Here is an 18616-nt window from a genome sequence, read left to right as displayed (position 1 = left end):
TATCATCGTCACCGAGCGTTCAGGAAGCTGTGTGTGCATGAAGGTGGTACAACACTGCCGGACAGCGCATATGTGAAAATACATATTTGCTTTTCCTTATGTAATTGACGGTAAAGATGACGGCTGATGATCGATGACGACTGAGGGTAAATTAACACATCATGTTTCATTATGCGGTACATGTGGTCGTGGATGCACAAATACAGTAGCGCATACTACAAAATAAACGTATCCACGTTGCCTTTCATCAACGAACTTGATCAAACGGAGCACAGAACGGAATATGTTCAAACCAAACGTCCGAGTAATCATTTCGAGTGCGACAAACAGTATTGCCCCAACCTTTGACTTACCCGCCCCCCTACACACACACACACACACACACAATCGATGACATTCCGTTACTATATTTCAGTGTACCTGTGCCCGGTATCAGTCTATAACTCTTTCACTCGTTCACATACACACACATTCACTTCCACTTTCACTTCTCTCTTAAACACACTCATACTTTCACTCTTTCTCACACACACGATCACTTTCATGCTCTCTTTCTCACACACACTCGCTTTCACTTTCTCTCTCTCACACACACTCACATTCACTCTCTCTCTCCACACACTCAAACATTCACACTTACTCTTTCACTCTTTATCACACACGAACACACTTTTCACTCACACACACTCATATTCACTAACTTTCACTCTCTCTCTCTCACACACACACTTTTAATCTCACACATACTTTCATTCTCTCTCACAACACTCACTCAGTTTCACTCTCTCTCTCTCACTCAGACTCACTTTCACTCTCTCTCTCTCTCTCACACACATACACTCAATTTCACTCTCACACACACAGTTATACGGACAGTGAACGAGTGATGTTTGAAAATACATTTTCGCAAAAGATTTAAGATCTATGCGTATTTACATACACTGTCTCTTCCTCTCTCTCTCTCACACACACATTCACTTTCTCTCTCACACACACACACACTTTCACCTTCTCTCTCTCTAACACTCATTTTCCCTCTCACACACGTTCACTTTCACTCTCTCTTTCTCTCTCTCTCACACACACACGCACTCACTTTCAATTTCTCACAAACACTCACTTTCACTCTCTGTCTCTGATTCACTTTCACTTTCTCTCACACACACAATCACTTTCACTTTCCCTCTCTAACACTCATTTTCTCTGTCTAATACATACGCTCACTTTCTCTCTCTCTCTCTCTCACACACACACACTCATTTTCAGTTTCCCTCACACCCACTTTCACTTTCTAACACATTCATTTTTTCTCTCTCACACACGCTCACTTTCACTCTCTCCCTCTCTCACGCACACTTTCACTCTCTCACACAGACTCCCTTTCACTCACACACACTCACTTTCACTTTCTCTCTCACACACACTCTCACTTTCACTCCCTCTCAAACACACAATCACTTTCACTTTCTCTCTCTCAGAGGGAATGGTCAATGCTTCAACACTCCTGTGTCAAACCTACCTACGTATCACTGAGATACCTGTTTTTTATTCCGTGTCCATCCCTCCTTGAGAGACTCGCACAGCTATTGCCATGCTTCACAGGCTTCAATACATGTTGTGTGATATTGCCATATAATGAATTACTATAGCTGATTTCCGAGAAGTGCTTTCATCGGTGCACATAAAAACACAGCTGTTGAGGATGTCGAGTCACTAAGTCCCCAGCCGGCGTGCAACTTGCTCCTGTAGTATTCAATCAAAATGTGTGACGAGGATGTCGCTGCACTGGTTATTGACAACGGTTCCGGCATGTGTAAGGCTGGGTTCGCCGGTGATGATGCCCCAAGAGTTGGTTTCCCTTCTATCGTGGGTCGTCCCCGTCACCAGGTAGGGCACTTTTGTTTTGGTCTACTGATTAATATTGACTTATCCAATGGGTCCTTACGAGGTACCCATTCACAGCTGGGTGGACTGGGACGCATACTCACAGCACTTTGTGCAAGGTTACTGCACGTTGCTGTACCTGCAGCTATGTGTTTGCATGCATTGATGTGACCACATTCTATCTGGTCATACATACCAACGGATTCATGGGTTCTTTTAAGTGCACAGTAGGGGTTAAAACAACATTGAAAGAGTCTGTGACACCTAAGTTTTAACACCCGGCCAAAGGTGGGTCGATCCCGTCACCCAAAGCTCCCTGGATGACTAGCCTGGTACTTTATCCAGCTTACCCACTATGCCCCCCATCATTTATGACGTAGGAGACTGAACTAAACGCATTTACCTTAATGTATGGGTATTCATTCAAAAACTTTATCGAGGGTATATTAAACTTAAACATTGTTAAAGAAAGCGTAAACACGACTTCAAAGAAAATCATCAATAGACGAAACATTTCTTTGTATATAAATTAAAAGTGTGAAATTGTGAAAACACAATTATGTTTAAATGTTTTGTAAATACGAGGACGAAAGTGTCATATGGTGAAAATGAAAATGAATATAAAAACGTAAGTACATACTATCCGAGCATACTGACCCATACGTCACTATAATATTTCAACTTTCCAGGGCGTGATGGTCGGAATGGGTAAAAAAGACAGTTATGTCGGTGACGAGGCTCAGTCCAAGAGAGGTATTCTCACTCTAACGTACCCTATCGAACACGGTATCGTCGCCAACTGGGACGACATGGAGAAGATCTGGTATCACACCTTCTACAATGAGCTTCGTGTGGCTCCATGGGGGGCATCCCGTCCTCCTAACAGAGGCACCCCTCAACCCCAAGGCCAACCGTGAAAAGATGGTCCAGATCATGTTCGAAACCTTCAACACTCCAGCTATGTATGTGGCCATCCAAGCTGTTCTTTCTCTGTACGCTTCTGGTCGTACGACAGGCATTGTGTTGGACTCTGGTGATGGTGTCACCCACACCGTTCCCATTTATGAAGGCTACGCCCTTCCCCACCCCATAATGAGATTGGACCTTGCTGGTCGTGATCTTACCGATTACATGATGAAGATTCTGACTGAGCGTGGTTACTCCTTCACCACCACCGCTGAGAGAGAAATCGTCAGGGACATCAAGGAGAAACTGGCCTATGTCGCCCTCGACTTCGAGCAGGAAATAACAGCTGCTTCATCCTCCCTGGAGAAGAGCTACGAGCTTCCCAACGGACAGGTTATCACCATTGGCAACGAGAGGTTCCGCTGTCCAGAGGCCCTCTTCCAGCCATCCTTCATGGGTATGGAATCAGCCGGTATCCACGAAACAACATACAACTCCATCATGAAGTGTGATGTTGATATCCGAAAAGACTTGTATGCCAACAGTGTTCTCTCAGGAGGTACCACCATGTTCCCAGGTATCGCAGATAGAATGCAGAAGGAGATCACAGCCCTCGCTCCTGCAACAATGAAGGACAAGGTCATCGCTCCTCCAGACAGAAAATACTCCGTTTGGATCGGTGGTTCCATTCTTGCCTCCCTTTCGACCTTCCAGCAGATGTGGATCAGCAAGCAGGAGTACGATGAGTCCGGCTCATCCATTGTACACAGGAAGTGTTTTTAGTGACTGGAATGGCATAGACTGTAACATGTAAGGAAACACCATTAATCACCTCACGGTGAAAGTGCATAACTGTCCATATGTTCACACGCATGTGATACTACACTATGAAAAAAATATTATCTCTCCAAAATAACTTTTTCTCACCTCTGATTGATGTCCTTTATGTTGAAACCTATGTAAATTCTGTATAAAGATATTATTTTACGTGTGTGGTATTAATGAGCTTCCATATAAAGATCCGTCAGAAAATATCCTCTATGTTTATATTTGGAAGAAAACACATAGTCATATATACAGTCAGCAGACTGATTTGTGAGTACAAGAACGTTTTGTGAATAAAATCGCATATTGACCCCAGCGTGATAAAGATGACTGGTGACAACAGTGTATCCATACACAACACAAGATTTAGACCCCTAGATTTAGAACCAGCATGATGCTTACACTGATCGTTCCACGTTAGTTCAACCAGTCCTTCGAAGCCTGCAGTAGTTGTCATGTCAAGAAACTGACGTCTCGATAAGTATCGGAACTGGTACTAGAGTTTCACATGGTAGCAGTGATAACTACCAACCTGATCTAATTCAGCCGACTCTTAAGCTCAGCAATACACTCAACAGTCTTTTTTTCTTATCCGAGATTCCCGTGAATTTAGCCAAAATATGTGAGAGCAGACCAGAAGACTGATTTACTAATGAGGACGCTGTCAAATGAAAGTGGCTCCGACGTTGACTGTCCTTGCTCGCAGACCAGTCTCTTTCAACCTGTTCCGTATAGTTTGACCAGATATCCTCCGAAGTCCATACATACTGGCTGCTGTGCGCTCACTCGCAGTAGGATCCCGCAAATGTAGTACCCGGATCTACCGATCTCGTGTTGCAGTGGTAAGTCGAGATCTTCCTGTACGGGTACTGTCATTCGTTATACCTGTCAACAGAAGACTGGTAATCACCAGCGTGAATTCTTTCAATGGCGGTATTCCGTGTTGCTGAGTCAAAACATGGCATAGCGATTTGACTTTGAAGCACCTTCTTAATGAATGCCAGTTTCCGAATGGAATTTGGTTTCTAATTGTCAGACAGTGCATGCTCTTTGCCGTACATTTTCAACTGGAAGGGGATTTCTGTTATGGCGATGCCTTTTTCATTCTTATAAGAAATCTCATCAAAATCAACATTTTCATGTAAAATCGATTTTACTAGACTGTGCAATCGCCTATACGTTTCGTTTTCGGGATATTATAGTTGATTTTTGGGCCATGGAAGCACAGACTGTGTGTTTTATGAGATTGTCACAACTAATGTCGCATAAAGAGCCAAAGAACTGGAGTTCAAAATCAATTTTTGCCATATTTTAAGCCGGATGTAGGTCAGCGTTATTTACCCCAAGCATTTAAGTGAATTAGCACTCCGTCTGCCTTTCTGACAACACTTTTCAGTTCCAGATCTACGCTAAATAATCCGTTAGTAGTGTACCACCGTATGCAGTGCAATCTGCTGATGCAATGATTTCATTGCCAAGAGTATAGTTTACAGTTTTGACTTTCCGTTTGCTTTTATTAAACTGATTATTGATGGGTTTTTATTTGTAGGATTGTATGTTTAACGCCATTTATTGGCATATGTATGTAAAGGATCGACAGCCATTTGAAGTCCCTTTGGTGAAGTACCAGCAAGTGTCGTGCCGTCAGCAAGCCATATACTAGTACTCGGAGCACTCAGATCATACACACTTAGGCCATTACAGAGAAGAAATCAAATCATTAATAAACACTAAGAACAACCAGAAAGGCATGAATCCGCCTTAGCCAACACCTTGCTTAACAGGATACCTGTTAGAGCTTCCACCCCTTTATCTTGCAAGAGCATAACTATTTGTATAAATGCAGTGCAGTGTTCTCCAGATGTCTCCCTGGATGTTTAGTTGATCACAGCCTGGTTCTCTGGGTCTGTTACGCTTGCGCTACCGCTCCGACACTGAGTCAGGCAACCACTGCCGAATGGCGACCATCACTGTAGGGAGACGCGCCATTTATTTACTATAGAGAATTCGAGCACCGGTGGCTTGACGTTTTTCATGGCATTTTCATCGATACTATCGCAAAGTGTAGATCACCAGAACAACGGCCATCGTCGCTTTAAGTGTTAGAATACGTCATTTAAGCAGTTTCGAGGCATGAAAAGCGTCGTTACATGGGCGATACGTAAACAGTGACACACCTCCTACTGGGCAAAGCGCTTAGATCGATATGAGTGATGTTAATGACTGCTAGGGTTTGACATTCTGATATTTAGCCTCTACAACACAAAATTAAACAGTTAACGTATATGCCAGTATCATTCAGAAATGTATATGATTATAATAAACATGGTGAATGAAATGATCAATATACAAAAATATACACACAGCTCAAAACGATGAATTTGGTACTTTATATTCCTAAACTGACTTTACAAAAGTACAAGGTGTGATTAGCATGCTAATACACTGGCATACATATATGGAAAGAATTTCTGTCAAATGCTATTCGTTATCTGAAAAGGCAGTATATGCTGTAGAGTTTCTCTCAATGCAAAATCTGTCACTTTCGACAAGAGCAAAAGCGCTCATAACTGCCCCATTTTCATTTGTAAATCCAAAGTGGTGTATATTCAGTGAAATAAGGAGTATTTTCAAGTAACTTAGTTTCTATGTGTTTAAGTAGGAAGAGGAAGGAAGGAAGAGCTTTATTCGGTGTTTATGGTCACATGACCAAGAGTACAATTAAATGAGCATAATATAGCACATGGACAGGTGAACAAGTTTATACGGGTAGACATAGTTTCAGGTAAATTGCAACATTTTTTAGTAGGTTTATGTTCTTTGTTGCAAGCAACTGAGTAAAGTTTGATCTGGTTGGGGATATAATATGAAAATCAGGAATGTACATAGAACGTTGTTGTGAGTAAAATGGACATACGAGCAAGAAATGATACTCATCTTGTAGTAAATTACAGTTACATTTATCACATTTAATGGAATCAGAGTTTATCCTATTATAGCGACGGTGTTGAATTTTAAGTTTATGACTCATGCATCTGAATTTAAATAAAACACGTAAAAGATCTTTTTCGTAACAAAACTCTGATATATATTTTTCAGGTTCAAGTACAGATTTATAAGATGAGTAATGATTTAAAAATGACGAAGAAGTGATTTTTGCATACCAATTCTGGAAATCTATATCTTTACATCTCTGTTAAAAAACATTAATAAAGCTTGTTACCTCTCCACAATCTTGCGATAACCACACAAAAGAAAATCCAGAATGAAATAGAAGTAAACGTACATGGGATACCCAATTGTGACCACCACTGTCGTCATATCTCTTTAGCAATTCATAGCATGCCTTTGGGATGCGATAACTTTCCATATTCAGGAGTCTACACCAGTATTTTATACAACGGGTGAAATACTGCACACAAAGGTGGCTTCTACCCGTTTCACCGAGTACAATATTTGACGATACATTTTTGCTAACACGGAGGTATCTTTTGAAATAATAGCTGTGCACCATAAAGTAAAATTGGTGCAATTTTGCTATCGAATATAGTGGATGCCACAGACAGAGATATACTTTGATATGTCTTGAATAGAGAAAAAATAGGAATTGAAGCCTTCCTAGCTTGTAAAGCTAATGTTTCACATGCTTTAGACCAGTACAATTTCGATGTAAAGACAATGCCAAGATATTTATAATGAGGTAAAACGTTCATGCTCGTACCGTCATAAAACCATTTTTCGTTATTATTATTATTATTTTTTACAGATTAGAATGAAAATGCAGCAGAGAGGGTTCGGGTGATCCTGGCACAGTCAGGCTGGTCAAGCTCATCATCAGCTCAGGGCCCTCGCCCCCTCTACACGCAGCCCAGACAGCGAATGGGACTTCTCCCAGGAAACACTGCCTAGTCGAACCCACCAAGAACTTTCCGGAGAATATGGAGGCTCCCCAACACTGCAGCCTTCTGCATTACCCAGATTGTCAGAAGGGCTGTGCTCCCGGTGGAGAACCCGGGCACTCTCCTCATCTGCGCCAAGAGATCAGGAGGTACCAAACCAAGGGCACCGAGAACAATGGGGAGCCTGACGACAGTGTACTTGGGATGCAAGCGAGACATTTCAAAGGCAAGGTCCGCATATTTATCATGCTTTTCCTGAATCTTGCCAATCACATTGCTGTCAAAAGGGACAGAAAATTCAATGATATAAATAATTTCATTGGCTTTATCAAAAAGGACAAGATCAGGTTTGTTGGCTGGAATTCGTCTCAGGCTGTATATTGGCCTATTCCAGAGAAGTTTAAAAGCATCATTTTCCAGGACGCCCTGGACATGTTCAGGGTCATACCATGGATGGACCTCGGAGTCAAAGCCACAGGCATGGCGGAGACGATAATAAAAACAGCGAGCCATGCCATCATGTCTTTTAAGATATGCAGTTTGTGCCAAGGAAGGGCATCCACTGACAAGGTGTTGGACAGTCTCTGTAAATTCATTGCAAAGACGACATTTCATATTGATATTTTCTTTAAGAATAACATTCTGGCGATTGCGAGTGGGAAGTGACTGGTCCTGAGCAGCAAAAAGGAAGCCCTCAGTTTCACATTTGAGACCAGCCGACTTCATCCAGGCGAAGGAGTCGGTTGGATTGCTGTTCTGTTCCACACACTGCATGTAAACACGATGCAATGGCTTCTCAGACAGCTTCTCCACAAAGGACCGACTCTGGGCAGACTTGGTGAAAGACTTCACCTGGTTTACTCCCATCACTGTACCGTCCAGCAGTACATCGCCATCAACAAAATCAACGTCAAATTTCAAATTGTCTCCAACAACCTTGGCACGCTTAAAGTAGCTGTGGAATTCCTTGCTTTCATCATGAATCTTGACGTGCATCACCAGAGGATCATCTGACAAATAAATATGTGCAAAAGTACACAATAAAATTCTGTCATGAAGAGCTTCCACATTAATTATTATTATTATTATTATTATTATTATTATTATTTTTACAGATTAGAATGAAAATACAGCAGAGAGGGTTCGGGTGATCCTGGCACAGTCAGGCTGGTCAAGCTCATCATCAGCTCAGGGCCCTCGCCCCCTCTACACGCAGCCCAGACAGCGAATGGGACTTCTCCCAGGAAACACTGCCTAGTCGAACCCACCAAGAACTTTTCGGAGAATATGAAGGCTCCCCAACACTGCAGCCTTCTGCATTACCCAGATTGTCAGAAGGGCTGTGCTCCCGGTGGAGAACCCGGGCACTCTCCTCATCTGCGCCAAGAGATCAGGAGGTACCAAACCAAGGGCACCGAGAACAATGGGGAGCCTGACGACAGTGTACTTGGGATGCAAGCGAGACATTTCAAAGGCGAGGTCCGCATATTTATCATGCTTTTCCTGAATCTTGCCAATCACATTGCTGTCAAAAGGGACAGAAAATTCTATGATATAAATAATTCCATTGGCTTTATCAAAAAGGACAAGATCAGGTTTGTTGGCTGGAATTCGTCTCAGGCTGTATATTGGCCTATTCCAGAGAAGTTTGTAGCTGTCATTTTCCAGGACGCCCTGGACATGCTCAGGGTCGTACCATGGATGGACCTCGGAGTCAAAGCCACAGGCATGGCGGAGACGATAATAAAAGCAGCGAGCCATGCCATCATGTCTTTTAAGATATGCTGTTTGTGCCAAGGAAGGGCATCCACTAACAAGGTGTTGGACAGTCTCTGTAAATTGATTGCAAAGACGGAAAATTGATTGCAAAGACGCTAAATTGATTGCAAAGACGTTAAATTGATTGCAAAGACGGATTGATTGCAAAGATTATTATTATTATTATTATTATTATTATTATTATTATTATTATTAGCTTTTCAAAGGCACATAGCGACCCACTGTAAACAGGTCACAAAGATGTGTGATAAGACACTGCCCCATGGGTATAATGTGCTCATTTGTAACATTATATGGGCCTCGAGATTTTTGGCAGTTTCCCAAACCTCGTCTGTAAATCCCTTTCCCGTACTTCATCTAATGCTTCAATATCGTCAACACCCTGAGGTATGTCATCTTAGCAACATGAAGTTAGAAACGGATTAGGGATTCGGGATTTGGGATTCGGGATTCGAATCTTTTTTCAGATTCGGGATTCGAATGCCGAATCTCGAATCCGTTTCTAGCTTCATGTTGCCTATCATCTTTACATTTATCACCAAACATCTGTGAGGTGTGTGGCTGAGCTAGGTCCGAATTCCTGATGAAGGAGCAAGCATACGCTCCGAATATCAACAATAAAGAAATGGACATCCTTAAATCTGGTCACGCTTAAGCTTTCCACTTCTAAATGCCCTTCAAAATTCCATGCATTTTGGATCTTTTATATTTTCGATGCAGACGTCGAAAGTTTGACTTTTGAGTTTTATATGATAATATATACATCCGCGTCCTCACCTCTCGGCTTACAACTGTTAAACCATGTACTACGAGCAACTCCCGTACGGCAGTGGACACTATATCTAAACCATCCTGTTTCCAGCATGAGTTGCAGCTGCTGAATCACCCCCTCCTCTTTACCATGTTGGAGTGAATATATGTACACACACATATATAACGCACAAACATATATATAGGTATTTACATATAATTATTCCAGGTAAACAATAAAATTGGCCAAAGATACATAAAGTACGTTACGCAAAAAAATAAGATGGACAGTTATGCACTTTCACCATGAGGTGATTAATCGTGTTTCCTTAAATGGTACAGTCTATGCCATTCCAGTCACTAAAAACACTTCCTGTGTACAATGGATGGGCCGGACTCATCGTACTCCTGCTTGCTGATCCACATCTGCTGGAAGGTCGAAAGGGAGGCAAGGATGGAGCCACCGATCCACACGGAGTATTTTCTGTCTGGAGGAGCGATGATCTTGATCTTCATTGTTGGTGGTGCAAGGACTGTGATCTCCCTCTGCATTCTATCTGCGATACCTGGGAACATGGTGGTACCTCCTGAGAGAACAGTGTTAGCATACAAATCTTTACGGATATCAACATCACACTTCATGATGGAGTTGTATGTTGTTTCGTGGATACCGGCTGATTCCATACCCATGAAGGATGGCTGGAAGAGGACCTCTGGACAACGGAACCTCTCGTTGCCAATGGTGATGACCTGTCCGTCGGGAAGCTCGTAGCTCTTCTCCAGGGAAGATAAAGACGTAGAAGCCTGCATTTCCTGTCCAAAGTCTAAAGCAACGTACGCCAATTTTTCTTTGATGTCCCTGACGATTTCTCTTTCAGCGGTGGTGGTGAAGGAGTAACCACGCTCAGTCAGAATCTTCATCATGTAATCGGTAAGGTCACGGCCAGCAAGGTCCAATCTCATTATCGCGTGGGGAAGAGCGTAGCCTTCATAAATGGGAACAGTGTGGGTGACACCATCACCGGAGTCCAAAACAATACCTGTAGTATTGACCAGAAGAGTACAGAGAAAGAACAGCCTGAATGGCTACATACATAGCTGGAGTATTGAAGGTTTCGAACATGATCTGGGCCATCTTTTCACGGTTGGCCTTGGGGTTGAGGGGTGCCTCTGTTAGGAGGACGGGATGCTCCTCTGGAGCCACACGAAGCTCATTGTAGAAGGTGTGATGCCAGATCCTCTCCATGTCGTCCCAGTTGGTGACGATACCGTGTTCGATAGGGTACTTTAGAGTGAGAATACCTCTCTTGGACTGAGCATCGTCACCAACATAAGTGTCTTTTTGACCCATTCCGACCATCACGCCCTGGAAAGTTGAAATATTATAGTGACGTATCGGTAACTATGCTTTGATATACAGTATTACATGTACTTACATTTTTATATTCATTTTCATTTTCACCATATGACAATTTCGTCCTCGTATTTACAAAACATTTAACCATAATTGTGTTTTAACATACATAATAAGACATAATTTGCGAAGAGTAAAATTCTACAGCAGGTTGAGTCACATTTCTACTGACGGTGCGTATTTAATTTCACACTTTTAGTTTAAAGACAAAGAGTTGACAAAGAATTATTCAACCTTAAATGTTTGGTCTATTGATGATTGTCTTGATGTCATGTTTACACTCTCTATAACGATGTATGCGTTTAATATACCCTTGATATAAACGTGATTTCAATCAATAACCATACATGAAGGTAAATGCGTGTAGTTCATTCTTCTACGTCATAAATAATGGGGGCATGGTGGGCGAGCTGGTTAAAGTGCCAGGCTAGTGATCCAGCGAGCTTGAGGTTACGGGATCGAGTCTACCTGTGACCAGGTGTTAAAACCTTGGAGTCAACTTGCAGACTCCTTCAGTCACAACCCCTACATCAACGTACAGTAAACTTGGACAAAGTGTTGTGACTATGTATCCCATTCCACCCAGCTGTAAATGGGTACCTCGTAAGCATGAGAAGGCCACATTAACTCGGAGCGCCTAGTGGTTCCAAGATTTGTATGGTCCCCAGAGAAGTGGAGATTGATAACTGTGCCATTTGAGACATCCAATGATCGAGGGGAAAACAAAGCGCCTTTGAGCAGGTGATCAGGATATTGGCGCTATATAAATATATATAAATAAAAAAACATGATAGGATATCGTCATATCCAAAAAAAAGTCATGATATCCGTAACAATAACAAGTCCAGTTGACCCACTGGATGAGTCAATATTAGTCAGTAGACCAAAACAGAAGTGTCCTACCTGATGACGGGGACGACCCACGATGGAAGGGAAAACAGACCTTGGGGCATCATCACCGGCGAACCCAGCCTTGCACATGCCGGAACCGTTGTCAATAACCAATGCAGCAACATCTTCGTCACACATTTTGATAGAATAGTATAGGAGCGAGTATCGTTCCTTGTTGTACGCCGACTAGGGACTGAATGATTCGACATCCTCAACAGCTGTTTTTTTATGTGCACCGATGAAAGCACTTCTCGGAAATCAGCAACAGTGATTCCTTATATGACAATATCATACTACATGTATTGAAGCCTGTGAAGCATGGCAATAGCTGCACGAGTCTCTCAAGGAGGGATAGATGAAATACATTTTCTGTACAAGTATTCAGTGATTGTCCCCTTTTGTCATTCAAATTGCGTGCGAACGTTTGTGTTTGATACAACTAACAATCACTGTTGCTCAGGTAACCTACAATCAGAGATAATACACCCACAGTCACACAGTCAGCTATTGTTGTGCTATGCCTCTTTTTTATATCGAAATACGTGTCGTTGTTGCTATTGAGGAATATATGGGTAGATGTTGGTAGATATACACATGCTGGTTGAAATGTTCACTGGTTATAACCGAAGGCATCGGTTTTAAATCCCCCAAAGGATCCCTGTTGTGCATATTGCTGTGATATTGCTAAAAGAGGTATAAACCATGTCTACTCATTTACGAAAACTAATTCATATTATCCCTCGTTAATAATAGCAGATTAGTATGGTGTTGAAACTCCATGTCATTGTTTTCGGTGTTGGTCATCGAATGCATTAAATAATGTTTTTGTGTTGTCATAATCGGCCCTCTTGATCTGTAATTTATCATTTCCTGATTTAGATCAACATCCTATGACCCGTCTGTGCTTTGAATGAGGTTCAGACAGGGTAACAAGAGTACTGTCTTTCAACGTCTGTGTATATGACACGACTGGAGATCGAACCAGTGACCTTTCTCTCTCCAGTTTTCTATATACAGCGGTGTATATTACTTCGGTAACAGCTCGAATGTTCAGATTACTGTGTGAAGTTAAACTATCGAAATACATGTCCTAGAACCAGGTCAGGTGCTATGGAGGGATTGTTCTACAATAAATCATAATGGTCTTTCCCATCCATGGCGAAAACCTGTGACTGTATGATTTCAAGTTCGTCAACCAACACACCACGTTGCCGCTCTACTAAATGTCATATCAAGCGTTACATTGACTAAATAGAGGTATATAAACCCGTCCGTTTAGACAGGTGCAGTCAGCCATACAGAAATAGTGGTGAAACACGCCTCATATCGTTCTTCCAAAATGTGTGACCTGCTTTGGTTATCGACAACGGCTCCGGCATGTGTAAGTCTGATGACGCACCAAGAACTGTCTTTCCCTCCTTCGTGGGTCGTCCATGACATCAGGTAATTATTCTATATTGTGTGTGACGGCTGTAGGTCTTCATCAACCCTATGTTGTTCTCCAAATACCTCGGAACCGATTCACAACTGCTAGGGCCCAGATACCATAAGCTGTTGTGTTTTGACGTTCGAATCAAACATGGTGCTGGTGTGTTTCACCATCCTTGTTTTTCGCTGTTCCTGAGAATGTTTCATTTCAGTCCAGTTCAACAAATATCGAATCCGTTGCTTCACCGCAAGCTCCAACATGTCTTGTAAAGTGCCCATTAAGCACACTGAAAGTTCCATATACCCTAGAGTATAAATCACTTCACCACGTGTATGTTTATGTACAACTATCACATTTGTATTATACATGTATACATGCGTGCTTCTATATGGATACTGCACCAAACCATGCACAGTTTGATTTCTCCCAAAGATCGCGGGACGAGACAACAGGTCTGACATCTGAACGTGAATTGAAAGGCGGTGTTTATTCAGAGCATGGCCATCTCATTTCACAAATAGACGTATGGATTCCAATGACTCTCTCAAAACTATATATATCCGCAAAAGATTTTAGACTAACACTCCCATCATTATTGGAAGGAAGGAAGCCCAGTCAATGTGTTTCAAATTTTCGGTCCAAATATGGATATGAAAAGCTTCACACATACATGCACAGGGGTATGTTGGAATGAATTTTACCCAAGTCAAAGGCAAACGTGATGCAATATTACGCTTGGGTAAACCTGTGATAGCACCCTAGCAATTATAGGAGATCTCAATAGCTATTCAGTATATGTATTGAAGTTAAGTTGGACGAGGGAACGATTATTAGTGGAAACATCGTCACGTCACCTTCGGTTCCCGTTATGAGGTGGGAACATTGTATAACTATTCTGGTGAACATTACTTTCTTTGTGTTAATGTGACATTTATAAGACAACTTGAAAATTGATAATGGCACAGGAATGTTGTCTCACCTTTTCCAGAGCATGATCATGGGCATGGGACAGAAAGACCAGGCTCAGTCCAAGAGAGGTATTCTCACTCTAAAGTATGTTTTTTTTTTTTTACTCCTAGATTCCCATAGTAATTTTATAATAACCGGGAACACAACCACATGTTCCAGCTGCAGATCGTTTCGGTATCTATAAATAGATCGTCAACACTGAGCGAGGAGCCTTCAGTTCGATCGTTTATCCGATGTTCAAATTTAGTTCAATTATTTAGGTGAAATCGTGAGTTTATTACCTTTGACTAACAACGCAGAAAAATATATTTATTAGCAGCTAATCTTCAGCAAATCTCAGTAAAACTTCCCTCTTCAAATCTGTACACCATCCTAAAATGACACTGAATATATGGTAATATATTTTTTAATCATCTTCTTATTTGTCAGTTTATTATCAGTTTATTTGTCTGTGTGTACTTTGTTGTGGAATTCTAATTTACAAACTTCCACAATACTGGACTTCATGAACTGCCAGATTTTATGTTCAGGTATATAACACCACTATAACACAAAGAACATCCAAGATACACTCTGCACCTGTACACTAACCTATCTTCCAGAAACAATCTCTGGAAATCTCTGAACAGAGGATCCACAGTTACCAAAACAATTAACAAGGCTTCTTCAGAGATAATTACTAATGGACATAAGGTGCAAAGAATATCTCAAAAGTTCAAAGCTTTTGTCAATAAAAATACTTTTGTCAATTATAATTGCTTCTTAAACAATGATGATAATAACCTTTGTTTTATTATATCAGAGACCATATCCCTAGAGGACATAACACAAAATTTGATCTATTTCCTTTTCTGGAGTACTTACTAATGTCATCAAAAACATATTAAAGTTGTTTCAAAATGTGGTAAAAGTCTTTACAAACTTTAGGAAAATGCCCTAAAGCATTCACATTCTGCAAACCAGTGTACAATTTAATATGAAGCTGATTTTCCAAATAACCATGCATCAACAAACCTTGAACAATTTGTCCATCTTAATAAACAACACTTTGGCTCAGTCATGAAACATTGGTAACCTCCCCCAAGCTGGTGATTTCTAAGAAGCATTGTATTTCAATCTTCATTCCAGTTACATGAATAGTCAACTGTGAGCTTGTAAGTTATTCTGTTCCAAGACTGAATGATTCCAGACCAGTTTGTGGCCAAAACGTAGCATTTGTTGTTGTCTTTTTTTTAACAAAAACTCTCTGGATGTTGAAATAACTTTTATATGAGTTACGATACAAGTAATCACTTTCAGACGAATCTCACCAGCGAATATATTATTTTTTTATAAAAAAACATCGTAAAGCAGGGGCCAAGAAACTAAGTTAGTGTCATGTTATTGCTCTGCCGGACATGTCGATAGTGTTGTCTAAGCATGTCTGATTCTGCCTTCAAACCAAAGGAATCTAGTATGGCAGTAAGGTATAATTATATATAAATTAATTATAGTATTATTTATTTTATTACCTTTCTACGTTTACTAAAGGATGCAAGATTCTTAAAAGATCTCTTGCTATAATTTCCAGTGAAGTAATGAAAATGACAGTTGTATCAATGTACCTCTCCTGCATGAAAAAAATTATAATGTAACAAAAATTAAAAACAAATAATATTGTCTTAGTTAAGAAATACAATTTTATTTAATTCCCTCCAATATTCCAGAAAGTCACTATTCTTCTCGCATAGTTTTCGTCTCGACCCACACCTGTTTATAGAAATTCCAAGATATTTAAGGCATGGTTTTATAGACACTCATTTGAAATGCTTTTCATATTTTGGATATTGCGTGATTGGCATCTGCTTACACTGTCCCTTTGATTAAAAAATATTACTCCGCAAATATTTTTCGCTATTAACAGATAGTGTACTGCACAGTAGCCATTCAGATTGTGCTTTTGAAACTTGACAACATCATAAAATTTGTGACAAATATAAGAATATGTAAGATCGAAGGCAGCTATATGCATCACTTTGTACTTTAATGTAACGTGTTTTGCAATTCTGGTCGTCCCTAACCGAAATTAGATCGCTGTCCGATTTGTTTACATTGTGTCACGGCCTTCTCGCCTGTCTCGTTTCAGCTTTATGGTCTACCAAATCAATGCCCAGCATTGACTAAACCGTTAAGCAAAAACAGTGTTGTAGTTACAAAAAACATACGTGTTTATAATACTTGCAAAGCCTTAAACTGTTAGTTGTTGTCCTCTAATTGTTAATGAGTTTGCGCATGTGCGAAAGTGCGGAAGTTCATGCAAATTCTCAACTTCGAGCAGACGTAGGTTTCGAGAACGATGGTGCCGACAATTACCTGATCGTGAGGCCTATCGCATTGCTTGATCCACCTCAATGTTTTCGTCTTCAACAAAATGGTCCTGTTGAAGGTACTGATCAAATCGCAGCAATGTATAATAGATATTGCGAGTTTGAGTGGAATAATTTGAAGCACATCGCTTTGGAGGCTTCGTTTGACCCCGGAAACAAGTCTGACAAATCCACAATGCGCGCCCGGCCTGCTGATTGGCCGAAATCGACGCATGCGCCAGTTTTGATTGACAGACTGGATCGGTCTATTCCAGTGTTGTCTTCCACATTGTCATTGATACGTTTTCCTTTCGTGTTCATCAAATTTATCTGTTTGACAGATTCATTATATCAAAGGGGTACGTTTTCTCTAAATAGAACACACCTCATCAGAAAATACTCGCCCAAACTTGTAATCTATTCTGTTTCTATTTCATATTCGAAGGAAGTAACCCGATGAATATTGAGAATGTTCACTATATGTACACACCATTAAACAAACAGTACTGATATGTGAACGTAAAGGTTCCCCGCCCGAAAAAGGGTAATCTCAGTCTCTGACAGATGGAATACGGTTGTCGATTATTACTGAAACTGGTACAAACGTTCCTTTTGTCTCGATGGTGGTGATTCTGTACATACTGCCTGCTCTCACCGAATGGAACAGGAAAGATAAAGGCACGGCCTTCTCTGCTTAACAGTGATGTTCACCAAATCAGATAAGTCCTGCGTAATGAATCCCGTGAGTTACAGAAACGATTAGCTTTCTGAGGGATTCATTTGCGGTCTCTATACAGTTGATGGCAGGGCTAAACAAAAAGGCAGGTTGTGTCATGTACTGGCTTAACTGTAAGAAGCAGGTCAACAAATCTCGAACAACCCCATCCAACGATGAAACGAGCAAACCACCAGGTCTGTGTCTGGAGAATGACATTGCAAGCCATGCATGATGTCTGGGAGACAAGAGATGGTTTAATTCAGCATGTGTTGATCACAAAGAATCCAGCACTGGGAATTGGAACTGTTGGAATTGGCATCCTGCAATTGCAAATGGTCAACATGCCTCCCAGCAGCTTATGCTTGTAGTGCCAATGAACTACTAATTGATAAGTACAAGATGAGCCACGACCTGACAAATAGTACCAATTTGCATATTTGAGAACGCCCTCCAGAACATTCCATTTGAAACAAGGGGGAAACAGGTTGTTGTCTACATATTGAAAAGTTTAAGTTTCTCTTGCGAATCGTGTTTTGATTGTTACATCATACTAGTGCTTGACAATTACTAGAGCCAGTGCAGTGAAGGCATTTGTGACAGGCAGGCGAGGCAAGTAATCGGGGTCCCGTTCCTCAAAGCGATCGTAGCCCTTCGACTGTCGTAAGTCTATGTAAAAGTATCGGCTTACAATGGCTTACAGATAAATAAAATGATACATAGCCTTACTGTAGAATGATAAACTGAAACGCCTAATTACAAACAGAGTTTTGCGAACATAATGATAAAGGCGTTAGTATAACATGAATT

General features: G+C 41.0%; 1 protein-coding gene and 2 pseudogenes across 1 annotated transcript in view; 2 read left to right on the top strand and 1 right to left on the bottom strand.

Annotated features, from left to right (window-relative positions):
• The window catches only part of LOC137291278 (actin, cytoplasmic-like), a 162525-nt gene that overhangs the window by 107428 nt on the left and 36481 nt on the right, over nucleotides 1–18616 (top strand). The gene's annotated exons all lie outside the window — the stretch shown is intronic.
• LOC137291279 (actin, cytoplasmic-like) lies at nucleotides 1742–3602 on the top strand (annotated as a pseudogene).
• The window catches only part of LOC137291277 (uncharacterized), a 41247-nt pseudogene continuing 33024 nt past the window's right edge, over nucleotides 10394–18616 (bottom strand).

This window comes from Haliotis asinina, chromosome 7, assembly GCF_037392515.1.
Source record: "Haliotis asinina isolate JCU_RB_2024 chromosome 7, JCU_Hal_asi_v2, whole genome shotgun sequence".
NCBI classification, from domain to species: domain Eukaryota; kingdom Metazoa; phylum Mollusca; class Gastropoda; order Lepetellida; family Haliotidae; genus Haliotis; species Haliotis asinina.
This window is presented reverse-complemented; position numbering and strand designations above follow the sequence as displayed.